We start from the raw sequence: 13606 nt of genomic DNA, 5'->3' as shown, positions 1-13606 counted from the left end.
TGACCTTAAACAAACATGAAAAGGACCTCAAAAAAAGACTTTTTTCAGTTGACAACAAAGATCAAATTTGCATGCAAATAAGGCTAAGAGATGGATCAAAATAAAGCTTTAAAAGAGGAAAAAAGTGTGTTACCCTTGAAGCTCAGCAAGATAGCAACTTCTGGACCCAAAACCCAACTCCTTAACCTTTAAAAATGGCCTCCAAGAAGCTCCAAGCAATGGTGGAAGGGTTAGGCAATGAGGTGGTGTGCAAAGGTGCAAGAACAATACACTTTTTGAGCCAAAATAGAAAGATATAGAGGAAGATGTATTGTATGCCTTCAACCAACTTCTGAACCCTCACAAAGGAGGGGAAGGCCCACCTTCATAGCCAAAAGGGAACCAAGCTTCCTAAAGAAGCTAAAAACCAAGGTTGAAGATCTATGGAGGATCCAGTTTGTGACTTCCAGTTGGCACAGCTGGCAACAACTCATAGAGACAAAACTGGGGGAGGCAGACTGACCAGTTTAGGTGGTCAGCCGACCACTTCCCCTAGTTAGCCGACCAGTTCAAAAGGTTCAACTCAATGAAAGGTGGTCGGCAGCCCCATTTGATGGTCTCCACATTGAATGCAAGCTAGTGGTATGGTGGGAGACCAGTAAATGTGGCTCAAAGACCAAGGAGACCAACTTCCTGACAAGAAAACCGGCTGGCTGGAGAAAAGTGGTCTCCAAGAAGAAAAGGTGGTCTCCCACCCTTGTACCACCTCCCAAACAATGAAAACAAGGTCCATGCCAAAAATGAACCAAGACGGATGCAAAACGAGGGTTCGGGGGTCAAAACGCGCAGCCGAGTGCCCCGAAAATAGGCTGTTAAGCATTGAAAGTGGCGTGCAACCACAAAGGTGGTCTCTCGGGCCACAGTGTCTGTCACGCCCCCGAACCGCCCCTAGTAGTTTGGTGCCGTGATGGCCAGTAATCCGAGATTACCGAAGGCCGACTTACAAGAATCACACACAATCAGAGTATAAAATATGGGGCTTACAAGTGCGGAAGCAACATATATATATGCAAAATCTAAATAGTCCATGAGAGCCGTGCTTAAGTCCAATGAAATGACATACATTTTACAAAGTCTTACAACTTAGATACAATAAGGGAATGAGATACAAAATACATCTTGACCAAAAGGCTTCTTAAGCCGACATATACAAGTGCACATGAAATATAAGCTAAGAAGCATAATCTTCAAGATGGTACAAAATGCTAATCCAAAACACGTCGGCAATGCACCCAAAAACACATCGGCTACACGTCTAGGCCTCATTGCCTTCTTGTTCATCACCTACATATATATAGAGAGGGTGAGCTTGGATACTCAGTGAATGATATTGGAAATAAAGGTTTTGCATGATTGATATCCAAGATTTCTTTCAAAACAATACATAGCATACTTTACAATCAAGGGGGAAATCAAGTTCATTGCCGGCCTTTCAAGTTCCTTGGATGTTATTACATCTACATATTACAAGTGCGATGACATATCAAGACAAGAGTGCAGTTGCATTATAGTCCCCTGCAACTAAGGACTTTCAAGACAAGAATGCAGTTGCATTATAGTCCCCTGCAGCTAAGGACTTTCAAGACAAGAGTGCAGTTGCATTATAGTCCCCTGCAGCTAAGGACTTTCAAGACAAGAGTGCAGTTGCATTATAGTCCCCTGCAGCTAAGGACTTTCAAGACAAGAGTGCAGTTGCATTATAGTCCCCTGCAGCTAAGGACTTTCAAGAAATGTCATCAAAACAAGATAGTGCTTAATATACAAGTAGGGATAGTCATTCATGCTAGATCAAGTACTTTTCAAAACAAGGCAAGATGAGATTTGTGAAAGCAAGTGTAACATAGCTTTATTAAAAATACCACTCACATAGTTCTTCACACGTCGGGGTCGAGACAAACCCAAGTCCTACAAACACAGGGCAAAGCCTATTGAATGCACTTTCCAACAAGTTTCGTATGTACACAAATGATTTCGGAAAACATGTTGGGCACCAACCAGGTCTAGGCCGAGGTTCCACACCTCCTCGCCGAGGTGTGTTCCCGAGGGCCACATGCAAGGAAAAGAGGTCGGGAAACTCTGGGTTTCCCTCTGCTGATGAACATGGAGAACATGAGTGTGAAAACATGAAAAATATGAATGTTCAATCACAATCTGTTATCACAAATCTGGGATTTTCATGCTATGAGTTTGAAAACATGGACTTGGGTACCCGTACTTGGAATTCTTGCGGAAATAAACACAAAAACATGATTCTTTATGTAAGCTTTCGGATCAAAACAAGACTTTTTCTTGAAGAACACATGAATGTCATTTTCTCTTTCTAAAACCGAATTCCAAAACAATGTATGGCTTACAAATCATATCCGATCATGCAATGCAATAACATGAACATAAAGAACATCATGAGCAGATCAAGAATCTAACCTTAGAACACGGATCTAACGGTTCGATCTCTAGGAATCAAGCTTGAAGATCTACTTCCTCACTCTAAAACTCCTTCTTCCTCCTAGAGTTTCTCTCTCTACAAGGCAAGGTTATGATATCAAATGATAGTTGTCTTTACCCGGTTCTGGGGTTAACCCTCTGCTGAGACACGTGGCGGCGACTGGTTGGGTTTTCCCTGAAAAGGTGGCTGACAGACCAGACAAAGCATGGTGGAAGGGTGTTCAACAAGTAAAGCGGTATGGGCTCTCTGACGAGGCAATGACATCGGCTAATAACAAGGCGTATTTAACAAGCTACACGGAATGGCACTCCGGCAAGGGGTGACATCGGCTAACAAAAGGACTTCGGCAACTAAGGTGACAATGACCCCGGCTAGGAAGGACAACACTTGACTAAGCTGTGCCACATCTTGGCCTAGATGCGCCACACCTCGGTCTAGGTCATACCACTCCAGGACGAGATCACTTGGGTGCAAGGTAACATCTCGGCTAATGTGTCAAGGTGAGGACGGAGGTCAACAAGGGGTTCCAAGATACTTCTAGACTGAGGATGACCTCGGCTTGGAATGATCTAGGCGTAACGTAACCCAGGCTTGGAATAACATCGGCTAGCATAACTCAGGCAAGGCGTGACCTAAGTTTCACATCAAGGAAGGGACAAGACAAGCACACTACACTTAGACAAATCACAAGGCTTCAAAACAAGGCATGGATCACACTTGCTTAAGCGAAACAAGTCACAAACATACACATGCAAACTTAACAAGCCATAATCATACAGATGCTCATGAACATGACGAAGACATAAAATGTGGGTTCCTACAGTGTCCCTCTAGACAGGGGAAACAAAGTGTGTGCCAAAAACCGTGCCAAACGGAGAATATTAAGTGGTCCCGAACTGAGGCTCGCCGCCGACGGCTCTAAAAACCAGAAACTGGTCTCCAAACAGGAAAAGTGGCCTACGACCACGAAAAGTAGCCTATGGTCACTGAGAGATGATCTACGAGACCTCTCCCTTCCTTTGGAAAGAGAAAACAAGACCTGGTTCGCAAACCGAGGCTGTAACGCCCTCAAAATAATACATAAAACCCATCACTTTAGACATGCATTGATATAAAGAAACCAACCATTTCTATTCATCAGAGTAGTTCTTACAACAGTATTACATGTTAACAATAAAAGCAAATGCCCTACGGGCTTACAGCTTTCCAAGTTAATACTTGGTTACACAAAAGAAGAGTACTAACTCTATACAAAATAAGCCCTTGGCTTGATATACATGTAATACAAACAAAATAAACAAAAAGAGTCTTTAACTCTCTTCATCATCCAAGCTATGTCCTTGGAGGTGGCATGCTACCTGTACCTGAAAATAATGTCCTATATAGGGTGAGCCAACGCCCAGTAGAGATATGCTAAACACAGTATGAGCAATGACTAAGACATTAGCAATTGATAAATGTTCAATTTCCATAAACCAATTCATAACCCATTTCCATTTCATGACCACTATGTTCATGTTTCATTTCAATTTCCATTTCTTATCAATTTCACAATCTACATCAACTGCTCAGAACCTGGCCAACCACTTATATGAGATAGTGACTCGTATTAAACATTTCCCATTTTACAATAGATAAACATATTAGTTGTATCAACATCTCAACAGATAAGCATACAAGCTGTATCCACATTTCAACAGATATGCATATTAGCTATATCAGCACTTCCAATGATAAGCATATGAGCTGTATCAACACTTCCAAAGATAAGCATATGAGCAGTATCAACACATTATCTGACAAGCATATGAACTGTATCAGTGGAGTCCATCCCCTATCTCCTCCCAAACAACATTCGGTTTAGAGGTCCATCCCCTATCTTCCCCTAAACCGTGAAGTACATCTTCTATCTCCTCCCCCCCACACACAACGTATATACACAAAGGTCATATACACAATCAATCAATACATAACGTTAATGTATTCTATCAACCGTCATACTCTATGACATATCCAATTGATTAGTTTTAGTTTGCCTAATCATCATGCATTGTCTACATCAATCACAACTACCCTCCACCGGTAGCCCAGGTAATTATTTCTAAATAGATAATAAAAGCTCCAACAGATAAAATATCAATGTTTCCAAAAGTGAGCGATTTATAAATCCAACTCCACCATTTCACAACATAATGAGCCAATTTCATTATTTCCAACCCAATTCCATAAGTCTACAATTTTCCCAAATTAATTATACCAATTAATTTATACAACAAATTAGGATTTTCTACCCCATTTCCCAATATTGACCCAATGGCCTATATATCAATAACCAACAACAATATCATTATTTTGAACCCCAAAATACATATTTTTGAATCAAAATAACAAAACTCCCTTTCAATATTTTCAAACCCTAACTTCCCAAAATCAACCATTTATACAAATACCCAAATATCTAGGTCAAAACCATAGTAGTGAGTAGGAATCCCTACCTCAAAAGATGACACCCAACGAAGAAGATGGCGAAAACGAAGTTGCTCCAAACCACGAGTTTCTCGGATCAAAAGATAGCCCTCGACGATCAACAACTTTTTTTGTAAAGGCCAAAGGTGAGGAAACAACTCTTACTAGATCAATACCTAGAGAGAAGGCAAGGTTCTAGAGAGAGAAGCTCTCAAATGGATTTTTAGAAAGTAAGAGAGAGAGAGAGAGAGAGAGAGAGAGAGAGAGAGAATGTAAAAAGTGAATTTAAAACGCCCAGCTGCCAACTGATATACGACATTCCCGCTCGAGCGGAGAACACAACGCTCGAGCGTCAAGAACAAAAAACTAGGTACGCTCGAGCGCAAGAAGACCCGCTCGAGCGCCAAGACACAAGAATAAAGCACATCCGCTCGAGCGCGAAAACCAGTCCGCTCAAGCGTAGATTTCCCCCTCCCAGAACTTACACCAAAAAGTACTACCCGCTCGAGCGCCAGACTACCCGCTTGAGCGCCACAGCTCGAGCGTAAAGAAACCCGCTCGAGCGTAAAAATTACACCTGCAGAAGTTTTGCAGGGACACGAAAAACTGGGAGTGCGCAATATCCGCTCGAGCGTAACAAGACCCGTTCGAGCGAAACGACCACAAACCTGGCAACAAGATTTCAGACCAAGGTTCAACCCACCTGTTCGAAACAAGCCTAACACATCCTATAACTCAAACAAATGGAATTAAAGGATGACAACAAGATAGATACAACTACCAACTTCACGGAACCAAGTCCGGAATACAATAGAACAGTAAAGGGACAACCAGGATCGCTATAGAGGCAAAGCACAAAAGGGTCCCGAGGTCCAAGGGTAAGGCTCTCAGCCGAAACTCCTAAACCTCAGAACGAGTACAACATGCACCATCACCGAGCGCTCAATCGATGACGTCTGAGTCTTAAGGTCGGTCAAAAATGGGGTGTCTACAGGGTGTAGCTGTTTGAGAATTAAGTTGACTTGAAATTCATAGTGAAAGTTTTAAAACACGCACGGAGCAGGTTCTAATTTTCCTTCAATTAAGAACTAGTAAAGTGGTATTTGGTTGTATTGTAAGAGACTACTAATAGGGTAATGCCCCCAAATTATTAATCATAAAACATTACTCATAACATAATTAATTCTGAACCATTCATTACCAACCAACAACACTTATCCAACACCCTCTTTCTTATTGAACTATAATCTCAAAAATACAAATTTCATATTCAACTTTTAGTTACATCAACATTTGCGTAGTTCAAGAAGTTAGAGGAGATGATACAAAATGTCCTCTTGGCTTACAAATATCAAGGCCATGCCTTGTTACAACAAAATGGATTCACAGTCCCAAAACACGTATGCTTGAAGCTTTCATAAAATACATCCATGAGCTTTCGTGCTCCAACCAACACAAAATTTCCACCTCTCTTTCACTGGGGTGGTTGCACATCACCAACTCCTGAAATGTTAAATAGGAATGAGCTAGATGCCCAGTAGAAATTTTTTTAACAAAGTATCTAGTTATTCAAAGATTCATATGGTATCATCACAACCCAAAAACATATTTAAATCAACTCATAATATTATTTTAAAAGAGAAAGCAAGAATCAAGAGTTTCCACAAAGTTGATAAATTCAACATCAAGGGTAAATATGCCATGAAGTCCCTAAGGAGAGTCCCAACACATACATATACATAGGTTTACATCCAAAAATATTCCTACATTTGTCGGCTATTAATACAGCAGGAAATGGGCACCCAAAATTATCCGTTTTTTCACTTTTACGGACTGCAATATGGTAAGACTAGTGGACACTCAAAAACATTTTTTCACATTCGTTTGGCGATAAGCTCAAGATAGGGTAATTGGGCACCTAGACTTTCTCACGCTGGTACCAACCATACACAACACTTTTCCAAAACTAACTCTTTACCCGGACTCGCATGTTATTTTCCTCCCCCTTAATAATCTTTTCAATGTTTTTCTAGTATTCATACCTTCATTAGAATAAAAGTAATTTTTCACCATCCAAGCAATTTTAACAAATATAACCCTTTTTGATTGCAGCCAAGGCAAGAATGCCACGAGCGGTGGTCATTTTAGCAACCCAGGGCAAATGTTTCCCCTATCTCTACAACATCCAACATCTCAAGAACATTCCAAATTCACAATTCTCCATTCAATACTTGTCAAGTATCAATGCTTCAATCACAAATTTTAAGAATTAAGGATCAATTTCATTTCACTACATTATTTCTAAAATTTCGCGCTTTTTCCCCTCTAATATATATAATATTAATTTCCATCAAAAACTTTCATAATCCATGGCTAAAAGTATAAGCCTTAAGAAGTTGTATTTTTGTAAGAAAACTTCAATTTATAGCTCAAACATTCATCAACTCATCAATGTCATGGCAACACCACGTAATCATCTTCAAATCAAAGAGATACAAGGTTAAATATAGTCCCACCTCAAGATTCAAGACCAAAAAGCTGGATTATCAATGAACTCTTTGTGAAACCCCAATCCAATTAGTAGAAAGCTTGATTCCTTATCCAAACTCCAACTTTTACAAGCAATGAGGTTGTAAATCTAAGTAGAAATAGAAGATTTCTATGGAGAGGTGGCTAGGGTTTTCAGAGCTAGAGAGAGAAAAGGAGAGAGAAAAGAAAAAGTGAAGAAAATGATCTAAAAGCCACTTTTTAAGTGATTGATATTATGCAGACCGCTCAAGCGGTGAATAAAACCTCTCAGTATTTTTGCCTACAAAATGAGACACTGGGAACTCCCTCATCTTCGCTTGAGTGACCACTTGTTCGCTCGAGTGGTCCCTCGACCTGCAAAATAAACTACTAGGAGCACCTCATCTAGGCTCGAGCGGTTTTTTCACTGCTCGTGCGGTCATTGAAACGAATTGCCACGAGCAGACATGTAACTAAGTGTCATACCCATCCTACCCCAAACATAATGGTGTGGTGATCGGCCAGTAGTCGTGGACTACCAAAGGCCTAACCTATAAAACAAATTGGACTCATATGATAATTGGGGCAAAATTTTCATTTTCAAGTGTGAAAGCCATTATTTCTTATATTGAGTCCATTTGAAAACATTTATTAAGAGCAGTGCATAACTATATGAAATAAAAGAATACATTCCTCTTGTATTGTTATCTTTGCATTATTACATGATCTATATAACAAAAGTAAAATACAACATATATGACAAGGCTTTAAAAATCTAGCACAAGCATACAAGACCGGCTTCTATTCAAACTTCTCTTCATAATCGAACTCTTCATCACCTACACATATATAAGGAAGAGGGGTGAGCCATTGTCCAGTGAATAGTAATATAGTAGAGCGATGAATGAATGAACACTGACAAGCTTTATAAACATATCATCAAATCATAATTTGAACATAGCATAACTTGAGTAAGACAATGCAAAACTTGACTTGTAAACAGATGAACATTCTAAGGAACAAGGTGTTTAACCAGCCTAGGTACCGCTTAAATGACCCATCCGAAGGTGGCAAGGTCATCTCGGCCATAACTAGGACTTCCAAGGTGTCTTTTAAATACATGTTAAAATAATATAGGATGTTTATGCATATCAACCAATAACACAACTTTCATAAACATAAATAAGTTTTGCATTTGAAAAATAGTTTATCAACTATAGTGTTACTAAACTACTACTCACAAATGGCTCTTGACAAGGGTTTCTCCTCCAACTTGCTTAACCTACATAAAGCATAGACAAGACATTGAAAATACATAAACTTGCAAGTTTCTAAATTCATTTCAAGTGTTCTAACTTTTCTTAGTGTTTCCTAATCTTTTCTTAGATTATCCAAGTCTTTTTAAGCTCATTTCAAGTCTGAATCAAGTATCAACAAGTGTCAAATGGATGCCTAGAAGCATCCTAGGTGATCAAGGCTTAATGAATATTGAAGTGTGCCAAAGACATACGTTGAAGAGCCCTAAGTATTCTAAAACAATTTCATATACTTTGCATTGAAAAATATCAAGTTTATATGTTTAAGGTTTAAGGAAATAAAAAGAAATGAAAGAGAACTAAGCTAGGAAAGGAATTAGCCTGAAATGGCTGGGAAGAAAGTGAGCAGCCTTTAGGAAAATAGAGAGTACGTAACCAAAAACTTGCATATGACCAGCAATCACAGTAATAGGGAACTCCAACTTCGACCAGCGACCAATGAAGGTGAACCTACGAGTGCAATCCAAACACGTTTCACGCGAATGGAGAAAGATATGTAACCAAGAACTTACACATGACCAGCAATCACAGCAATAAAGAACTTCAACTTTAGCCGGCAGCCAACGAAGGTGAACACATAGGTGCAATCCAAACACGTTTCATGCGAGTGGAGGAAGTGTACAAGTGATAAAAAACCTAAACTCATTTCACGCGAGAAGGTGAATGCAACAAAGTATTAGAAAGCCTTACCACGTTTCACATGAAAAGGAGAATGCAACAAAATGACAGGATATGCGATAGATGCAAAAAAATGATGTGATAGATGCACCTCACAATGGGAAAGTAGTGCTATGGGTAGCACCTCATAATTTTGGAATCCAACGTATGGGGCCACCTTATTCTGGTAAGCAATATATTTCAAACATCTCAGGAAACAGTGCTACAGGTAAGCACTTCATGGGTTTCAGAATATTGGCGTAGGGGCCACGTTTCTCCTTATTTTGAAAAGTGACTTTCTTCAAACATCTCATTTTGAAAAACGATGCTAAGGATGGCATCTTACAGTTTTGGGGATTGACGTACAAAGCTGCCTTTCTCCAAGAATCAATATTTTTCAAACATCTCAAGAAGTGATGTTCTGGGGAGCATCTCATAATTTTGGAAATGGCATATGGGATCGCCTTATTCTTGTGAAAAAGCAATGTTTTTCAAACATCTCATTTTGAAAAAAAATGGAATTTGGCATACGGAGCCACCTTATTCTGGGAAGCAATGTTTTTTAGAAAACATCTCAGGAAGCTTTTGGAACTCGACGTATGAAGCCGCCTCGTTCTAGGAAGTAATACTTTTTAAAAACAGCTCAGTAAGTGGTGCTATAGGGAGCACCATGTAGGTTTTGGAACTCAGCATATGGAGCCGCCTTATTCCAAGAAACGATGTTTTAAGAAAACATCTTAAGAAGGGGTGCTTATGGGGAAGCACCTCATGAGTTTTGTATAGGAGAGCCTACCAACTTCCGAGTTCTTGTTTTGACAAATTTGAGTTTGAAAGTGAAGATGGCCACGTCCTGGTGAAGTGAAGACCTATGTAATGCACCTAATGTGACGTTTCTAAGCTTCTAAGGTTGAAAATGGCTTGGCCATGCCTTTTTCTCTCTGGTCGGACATTTTTCTAAGCTTCTTGTACAAATTTTATGCTTGTCGTACAACATTCATGCCTCCTGTACAACTTTCTAGCTGACCGGCCCTAAGATTATACTGGATTTAGATGGGGACCTCATTATTTGGTCAGATATGCCACCGATCTTGGATGGAGACAATTATTTTGGTTAGATATAGCATCGGACTGTGTTGGAGCTTGCGCTTCGTGGATCACGAGGGCAAGATGAATTGCACTTTTGTGATGACCAACCATTTATGCATGATGCCATTCTTGCATTTTACATCTTATATTGATGCTTGATTGAACTAGAACTTGATAGGGATCATAAGAGAATGAGGAGTTAGCTTGAAAACTCAAGCTTAGAAAATTATTTGTTCCATGTTTCAAGTTAGGGAATATTTTAAATTAGAATTTGAACACCATAGGATGTGCCTATGCCTTAATTGAGGAGCTTAAAGACTTTAGTCTAATGTGTTAGTTCATTTCATACTATTTGTTGTTTAGGTAATTTAGATTAGTACTAATTAAGTAGGATTAGTGAACCTTAATTTAGAATAATTGAGTTAAGAAAGATTAGGATTAAACCTTTTTTAGTTAGTCTTAACATGTATTAAATTAGCCTAAGCAAGTAGTTACCTTATTTTTTGTTCCATACATATTTTGTCTTGCCCCAACTCATCAAAACCAAAAGAGAAACAATAAAGTTTGTTGGAAAAATAGAGAAGGAACTACAGAAAATGAGAAAAAAAAAGAGAAAAAGAGAAAGGAGGAAAATGAATAACTCAAACAAAATTGCACCAAAATTCATCCCTTAGCAAATCTAAGGCAAGATTTATATCCTAATTCTTGTTGTAGACCTTCCTAGCATCCAAAATCAAGAAAAAGTTAGGATTAATTTGGTTTAAGAATGAAGAATTGTGAGAAAGAATGAAGGAAGTTAGGTTAGAACGAAGAATAAGGTGTAAGCTTAGGATTTCATCATTTTGAAGCAATTTTTGATGTTCTTGATGCATGTGGACCTTCATCATCATATGTTCTTTTGATTTTCATGAGTTTTGTGGCTTGAATTCATGTTTAGAAACGAAGAAGAGATAGGTTTCATGAAAAGATAGTTTTTCTCAAATTCTTGATAAATCTCAAAGTTTGATCCTTGATTCTTGGAACCAACCCAAGTCTTGATAGTTTTGATTTAGAAAATAACCTCATTTTCATGTTTACCACTAATTTTGCATGGTTTATGTTAAGTTTTCATAATCCCTAACTCAAGAAAATGAAAGAAGGAAGCTTAGAAAATGCAGAAATTTTGAACAAGTGCTGTTCTTCCAGAACCACATGTGCGGCCTACTTCCCCATAACACAAGTCCAAGATTGAAATAATTGCACGTGCGTGGGCCATGTGCCCTGGCCAACTGCATGTGCGGGAATTTCATTTTCCATCCAATTTCTTGCACTGAAGGCCCCGATCACATAGAACACTTCTTTTATGTATTCGGCACTTGTTATACACTTGTTCAAGACCTAGATTAAACCTAGGAAAACACTCAATAGATGAAAGAAGTTTAGACAAACATTAAGCTAAGTTTAGGTACTCGGTTTGTTAAGTTTATGCAAGTTAAGTAAGTACTTCAATGTCTTGTTATTGTTTTGTGTATGTCATTGGAAAGAGGAAACCCCTTGTTTAAGCAAGCCATTTGTAAGTAATGATTCAGTAACGTTATGTTCAACAGATTATATTTTTAATATAAAATTTGATTATGTTTACAAGTTATGATACAAATTGCTATGAATGAACATTCTATACTCTTGATCATGTATTTAGATGGCATTCTTGGATCATGTCCCAATATTGGGGGAATAACCAATTATGTATTATGGTTGAGCTCATCTTGTTTCATTTAGCCAGTACTCGAGCCGGTTAAGCACCTTGTAATCCTTGAAATGCTCGTCACTATATATGTTTACAAGTCAAGTCATGTTTTTCCTTGCACAAATTAACGTTATGTTTTAAAGTTGTGTTTATAGCGCTTTTCAATGTTCATTCATTTACCATCTTACTTTATTACTATTCACTGGTCAATGGCTAACCCATTTCCCTTATATGTATGTAGGTGAAGATGAAGATCAAGGACATGAGAATGAGTCACACTAGAAGCTTTTTCTTTTATTTTGTTATTTGGGGAGTTGTAATTTCAGGACATGAGGGTTGTTTATATATTTATTTTTTTATAAAGACATCTTATGGATGATGTACCCTTTCCTTTTGTTGTTTGAACTTGCAAATTTTCAATATAAAAAAGAGGTATGCTTGTTTTGTTTTCATTGTACCTTATGCACAAGCTCTAGATAGACTTAATATAATGAACAGGTAAAATTCCGCACAAGTCCCAAAGTTATAATTCAGTCTTGTCTTGTTTTGCTAGGCCTTCGGTAGTCAGACATTACTGGCTGATCGTAATTGCTATCCTGTTTGGGGCAAGATAGGGTTGTGACAGCTTCTCTTTGGCAATTTGTAGAACCTAGGGGCAACATGAATTGGGATTCCCCTTGGTAATTTATGGAATAGGAGGGCAAGATGAATTGCGCTTCCCTTTGGTAATCGATGTATCTTTGGGACAAGATGAAAAATTTATGTCCGAGCTTTTTGCGCGCTAAAAAGTCCTAGTATGGCTAGGCATTCTCATAATAAGACTTAGCAAGACTAGGCATCGTGTGTATGACAGTTATCTAATCCTAATAAAACACTACATTAGTATTTTATATTGTGCAAAACTCATCAAAAGATGAGATCTTATCGATATAGAAGTCTTAAACAATAGGGGATTTTTTAGGAAAGGACTTATAGAGTTTGTTCTATTTGCTAGGCAAGACACTAAATTATTATAAATAGACCATACCCCATGGGTTGAGGTATGCTATTTTTCTCTATGAATTTGTCCATTAAATATTTTTATTATATTGGAAGACTAACTTGGGCGTCGGAGAACCCTCGGCCATTTAGCGATTGGGGATGTTTTCTCTTGTAAATGGCGATCACGTAGTGGTTCTAATAATCTTCTTTGTTGGATTTCTTCATCAACAAGTAATGGATTTTCTGTGTTCGTATAGTTACGATGGAGCTAGTAATATGTAAGGTGAATTCAAGGGCCTTAAAACTTTAATTTTGAGAGAGAATGAATCTGCATTTTATATTCATTGTTTTGATCAACTTCAGTTGACCCTTATAACTATT

Source organism: Camellia sinensis, chromosome 7, assembly GCF_055761805.1.
Source record: "Camellia sinensis isolate YWXY chromosome 7, ASM5576180v1, whole genome shotgun sequence".
Taxonomy (NCBI): domain Eukaryota; kingdom Viridiplantae; phylum Streptophyta; class Magnoliopsida; order Ericales; family Theaceae; genus Camellia; species Camellia sinensis.
Note: the sequence above shows the minus strand (reverse complement) of the source record.